This window comes from Acipenser ruthenus, chromosome 1 (genome assembly GCF_902713425.1).
Source record: "Acipenser ruthenus chromosome 1, fAciRut3.2 maternal haplotype, whole genome shotgun sequence".
Classification (NCBI taxonomy): domain Eukaryota; kingdom Metazoa; phylum Chordata; class Actinopteri; order Acipenseriformes; family Acipenseridae; genus Acipenser; species Acipenser ruthenus.
The window spans coordinates 97,628,057-97,635,195 of record NC_081189.1 but is presented as its reverse complement, the minus strand read 5'-3'; positions in this window follow the sequence as shown (position 1 = coordinate 97,635,195).

The following is a 7,139-nucleotide window of genomic DNA, read 5'->3' as shown; positions in this document are numbered from 1 at the left end:
ACAATCATGAAGTGGAACGAAATTTATTGGATATTTCAAACTTTTTTAACAAATAAAAAACTGAAAAATTGGGCGTGCAAAATTATTCAGCCCCCTTAAGTTAATACTTTGTAGCGCCACCTTTTGCTGCGATTACAGCTGTAAGTCGCTTGGGGTATGTCTCTATCAGTTTTGCACATCGAGAGACTGAAATTTTTGCCCATTCCTCCTTGCAAAACAGCTCGAGCTCAGTGAGGTTGGATGGAGAGCATTTGTGAACAGCAGTTTTCAGTTCTTTCCACAGATTCTCGATTGGATTCAGGTCTGGACTTTGACTTGGCCATTCTAACACCTGGATATGTTTATTTGTGAACCATTCCATTGTAGATTTTGCTTTATGTTTTGGATCATTGTCTTGTTGGAAGACAAATCTCCGTCCCAGTCTCAGGTCTTTTGCAGACTCCTTCAGGTTTTCTTACAGAATGGTCCTGTATTTGGCTCCATCCATCTTCCCATCAATTTTAACCATCTTCCCTGTCCCTGCTGAAGAAAAGCAGGCCCAAACCATGATGCTGCCACCACCATGTTTGACAGTGGGGATGGTGTGTTCAGGGTGATGAGCTGTGTTGCTTTTACGCCAAACATAACGTTTTGCATTGTTGCCAAAAAGTTCGATTTTGGTTTCATCTGACCAGAGCACCTTCTTCCACATGTTTGGTGTGTCTCCCAGGTGGCTTGTGGCAAACTGTAAACGACACTTTTTATGGATATCTTTAAGAAATGGCTTTCTTCTTGCCACTCTTCCATAAAGGCCAGATTTGTGCAGTATACGACTGATTGTTGTCCTATGGACAGAGTCTCCCACCTCAGCTGTAGATCTCTGCAGTTCATCCAGAGTGATCATGGGCCTCTTGGCTGCATCTCTGATCAGTCTTCTCCTTGTATGAGCTGAAAGTTTAGAGGGACGGCCAGGTCTTGGTAGATTTGCAGTGGTCTGATACTCCTTCCATTTCAATATTATCGCTTGCACAGTGCTCCTTGGGATGTTTAAAGCTTGGGAAATCTTTTTGTATCCAAATCCGGCTTTAAACTTCTCCACAACAGTATCTCGGACCTGCCTGGTGTGTTCCTTGTTCTTCATGATGCTCTCTGCGCTTTAAACGGACCTCTGAGACTATCACAGTGCAGGTGCATTTATACGGAGACTTGATTACACACAGGTGGATTCTATTTATCATCATTAGTCATTTAGGTCAACATTGGATCATTCAGAGATCCTCACTGAACTTCTGGAGAGAGTTTGCTGCACTGAAAGTAAAGGGGCTGAATAATTTTGCACGCCCAATTTTTCAGTTTTTTATTTGTTAAAAAAGTTTGAAATATCCAATAAATTTCGTTCCACTTCATGATTGTGTCCCACTTGTTGTTGATTCTTCACAAAAAATTACAGTTTCATATCTTTATGTTTGAAGCCTGAAATGTGGCAAAAGGTCGCAAAGTTCAAGGGGGCCGAATACTTTCGCAAGGCACTGTATATATATATATATATAATAAATACAGGACAAGTCATCCAGTTCTGATTAAACTAAACTTGTTTGGGTTCATATATTTATTATTAACTGAGTGCAAACTTTTTCAAGAAACATTTCTATTAATATTATATACAGAGCTTCTCTCATTGTCACGCTATTCAACAAAATGTAATTTTGAAGAAAAAACATCAACTCTTTTAAAAAGAAAATGTCAACTCAGATGGAAATGTTTTGATTCCACTGATTCTTTCAGAATGCATCCACAGCAACAGCACAGCACTGTTACAGCTGGGATGTCAAATTGTCATTTGGTTTACATGACAATAATAGGTATAGTGACAACAGAGCAGATTAGCTCTGATATTATTGCACAGTTGGAGTCATATTCATATAGCTCTGGCAACATACTGTGCAAGCAAGTCACAAAGACACATTTCCAAATGCTTGCAGAACTAGAAACAGTGTGCTATCTATCAGTCTCCTCCCAGATGCTTTCCTCAGATCTTATGGCATCAGATATTCACACGTGGTTTAAGAAATTAGTAGCAAGCATAGCATTGGAATAGCAGAAGCAAAGACAATAAATTAACTATCTGCAACACGTGCTGCTGAAGGTAAAGAGAGGTATATGATAGGTTACAATATGATATGTATCACAATACATAAGGACCTGGTAGAATATGTGATTTAATATGATTAAATTGTCATTAATAATGGACTATTTTGTTAAAAGAATGTAAAACTTAAATAATACAGGGGAAGTATGTATTCATACCGGCCAGAAACATCACCTTTATCATCATAAAGAACCACTTGGTAAACTACAGGCAGCTAAGTAGTCGGACTTCTGTTTTCAACACATTTTATGAAAAATCTCTGATTCTCCAGATAAAACACTATACATGTATATCTGCATTCTCCTCCACACTGGTTTCTGGTTCAGCAGGTAACGGAGTCCTGCTATGCTATATGCTGGAAGGAGAGTATTATTATATTATATTAACTGCTGACACAGTGAATGATTCATGGTTCAGTTCTTCCTTGGGGATTCTGTTGAATTTAATGTCAATGTAAAAGAGATTGTGAGATGATGCTTTGTAGGGAGAATGAATCAACAAATGATTTTTTTTTATCAAAAATACTTTATATGCATAAAAGAAATACTGTTAATACAATTGTATAAACTTTGGATACAAGCAAGCAAAGACGCGCAGGTCACAGCATGAACCAATGTATACGCTTGTATCACAACACAATCATGTGGAGTCATTTCAAGGAAGAGACTGACGATTCAAACAAAAACATTAGATTAAATACTATGAATATTTGCATTTTCACCCCCATTTCTTCCAATCAGTATGTGCTTTAAGTTATATCAACATATGAAAATAACATATAAGTAAAGAAACTTATAATCAAATACATAATTAATGCTTTATGCAGAATGTCATCTCCTACAGTTTCAAAGCTAGAGGTGCCAGGTCGTGTACTCTAAGATTCAAAGTGATCACAAAATAACCCCAATTTAACAGCTGTTGGCCTGCTTTATTTATACTGTGTTGCTGTGTGCAAATATGTCACAGCTGCTGCTATGAAATACTTGGATAAAAAATATGTACCACTATTGACTACCAGTTAATCAATTCACCATAGTGCCCATGTAAGTGATTAGCTACAGGTGATAGCATAGACCAAACTTTATTAAAGAGAAGCCAGAATATTTTGGGACATATTGGGATCTTATTTGGATAGACTTAGCCCGTAAGGTAGCTGCCATATCAAGTGCAATACAAGTCTCAATGCCTGTTGTGTATCCTTCTGTAAGTCCTACTGACCACAGTAACAAAAATATGAGATCAGGCCTACTATGGCGTTCTGGACAGCAGAATAACTGACAAAATCACTGACCTTGAGCCCTAGATGTTTGCATGCGTACAGATTGCAAGGTATCCAAGTCACTTTGTTGGGGAGGCCATGTAAACATTTTTAGTTGTATTAACAGCAAAGACCATGGCTGCAGTGTTAGGTATGATGACCCATATTATGGTCTTATGTTCCGATGTTGCAACACACACAAAATGCTCCTGAAATGTGCTACAGCGTTAGATTTCACTTGGAGAATAACTTGCATCTATAATCAGATTTTTGAAATGTTTACTTCCATGGTATTGTCAGATTTGAATATGTGACCTGGAAACCAGGAAACCATCACAGAATCAAAAAATCTAAGAACGGCCCACAGGTCTGAATAATACAGTTGTTAGGGTCCGAATTCCTGGAGCCATTATAAAAAACATATTTGAATAAAAAAAAAAGAACAACATTTGGTTTGACTTATAAAAGTACCTTTTTTATTTTGTACCTGTTGCACCACATTTGAACCAAAGTTATGTATATTTTAACTAAATTACTTTAGTACATTATCATAAATAATTGCATATGATTGAGGCATATTGCTACACCTAAAGGTGTAGCAATATGCCTCAATCTTATGCACAGGTGTAAAGGTGTAGCAATATGCCTCAATCTTATGCACAGGTGTAAAGGTGTAGCAATATGCCTCAATCTTATGCACAGGTGTAAAGGTGTAGCAATATGCCTCAATCATATGCACAGGTGTAAAGGTGTAGCAAACACCCTCTCTACTAAGCACCTCATTTAACGAGCAGGTGTTTAAGTATCTGGGGGATTTTAGTGTCAAGAACATATTGTTAATTAGAAAAATAAAAATTGCCAAAAACTCCAGAAAGCTATTTATATTATAAAATACAATTCTACACGTCACTTTTTACAATAACAAGTTATTTATATAGTGGCCCATGTGCCACTCTATAATAGTCGGATGAGACGTAAAACCAATGTCCTGTTGTAAGTGACTCGGCAGCAGTAGTTGTGATGCATAGTTCAACACTTAGTCTGCAAATGGCTTTGGATAAACGTGTCTGCTAATGACTAATTAATAATAGTACCAGGCTGTGTTATAACAATTATCTAGATACAAAACAATCTTAATAACAATCCAAGCCTTTTGCACCTCACTGTATAGACCCTTGAACTCCTTACTAACAATTCAGGCACCAATATTTGCCAGAGCAGAGTAATGTGCTGTGCTGTGCTGTGCTGTATGATAGTCCCTTGTCTTTATAAGTTAACATGTCTTGGTAAGCAAAGCATTTTCTTTGATTATTGAATTAAACATTAGTGATCCCTGGTGCCATTATTCTTGATTTAGGTATTAAACAAGGGTACATTGTAATGTAAATTGTATCTCAAAATTAAATAAGGATATACATGCTGTTAAATGGGTATCAAACCGTATCAAATCGTGTTAAAGCTTTGTGAATAGTATCTTCTTATTATCTGATTGTTTCTTAAGGTTTGTTTTACCTCTTTTTTTTTGCTACCTTGCTTCAGCCCATATAAAAGTTTACCATGGTATTTTTGCAGTTTTACCATGCTTTTAACATAGTTTACCCTGTTTTTCCATGTTTATTAATATGCTTTACCATACCTTGCTGTTCTTTACAATGCTTACCTATGCTTTATTACACTTTGCAATGCTTTTACTATGGTCAACTTTTATAAGGGAGTACTGGTACTGTACATCACACAGTATATTGCAACACATAAACACATTGTTATGGCTTCATTACTGTTAAACAGACCTGTCAGTAAATTCCGTTTTGATTTTCTTACAGGGAACTTACAAGGAGCTATTGTATTGCACCCCCATATGCTCACCCCGTAATGATTCACATCAGATCACTTTATTAATCATGTCCCTCCCTTGGTTCTCACAAGAAGTGCTTTTTTAAAACTCTTCACAAATTATTTGATCAGCAGCAACGATGTTGGGAGAAAGTTTTGTGAATGTCCAGACAACAGAGCAGAGATGGCCTCAGGCTGGTTTGTGTGTGGCTCTGATAGTGACGTCGATGACGTTTATCAGAAGATTTCGTCATCAGGTATGATGAAATGAGTTTATTATCCTGCAGGGTTACAATTTAAATTAATAGATGCAAATTGATAGGAATTCCAGTGTAATAGCTGTTATTTCTATGACGTTCCATGTGAATTCATTAAAATTCCAGCTAGAACACCGGTCATTATCCTCAGAGGACTAGAAACAATTTTGTGTAAGTCAGAGTGATAGAATAAGAAAATAGCACAACCAATCAGAGAGCAGAGACTTCAACCATTTCACCTAAATCCACAATCTAAAAATCCTTTAGCACATTTTCAAGATGGGTCCTGACAGATTTTTTTTTTTTTTTTAAACAGCCAAATAATCAACACAAAAGATTCAAGACACACAAGTATCAGAATTTATATTAGAGAATGCATATTATCACAATCTAGGTCATAGGGACTAACATTTGCATGTAATTTCTCCTATACCTTAAGGACAGCTGGCCAGAATTTGATTTAACTTTTCATATGGGTATTTCAAGTAACTCCACATACTAATGTAGGCCAAAGGGATTCCTATATTCCTCGATACTGAGCTCTACCAGGAAACACTTTCCTGGTTCGAATGAATGAAGTTATTCTTGGGAATTAAAAAAAAGATGCTATTCCAACATTTTGAATGGTGATTGTGACATTCTATTTCCTAGTGCTGATACCTATATTGTTAATGTGTTGCTTGTGTTTATTGGTGGAGGACTGATATGCTGTACTCACGTTGATACAGTAAGTATGAGAATTAACACAAGAAACTTCAACCAATTCTGTCAGAAACAGGGTGCATGTTTATCAGAAAAAGCCTATGTGTTCAATTTGTATAGTGTGTTATTATTCCTAACACTAGGAAACTGTCTTTTCTTAATAAAATGCTAAATAAGTGCTGTTTCACCACTGCACTTGATCATTACTGTCAACTGTAACCTTATTCTTCAAAACAGACATGGCAATAACACATGTAGCATGGTACTCAATCTTAGAGAGCCTTGTTAGAATCGTAGGATGGTGACAGAAGTATGCTGGGGACATGCCTAAATCATTTAAAGGTAAAAGAAGCAGTGTGCTACAATACAGGAAAATAAATGTCAGCCTCAAACATTTGTATTGTGGATAAAACTGATAGATCTGTTTTACAATTGTACAGTATGTTTATCTCCACTGGAGAGCTATGACTTTCTAGTGAAGACATCTTTGGAAATAACAGTGACAGAACAGAACATGCTCATCTCAATAAGCTATATTAGCATGAATAATGAAAGAGCACATTTAGACGAGAAAGCCAGTGATGTGAATTTGACCAGTCACTGGACAACGAATCCTGCAGGTACTGTACTGTAGTGCGAGTGTATTATAAACGTATCTGTCTAAAGTATTCTTTTTTTAAAAGTCTGCAATCACCAGCAATGTCTGTTTTAAGAGGTATTTTAATTCTAGAATATGTATTAATTTGACTATGGTTTGAAACCTTTTGTTGAGTAGTTGTTCTTTAGTACTTGGCAGAATGGAGCGGTCCTTCATTCTGAACTGGTGCTGGTGGTGGATGACATGTGTGTCCATGTAATCTCAGAGATGAGAAAACAACCTACAGGGCTTCTAATGGCTTGTTATGCAGTTTTATAATACAGTAATCTACAAATATAACTTCATATGTTTGACAGATGGGTC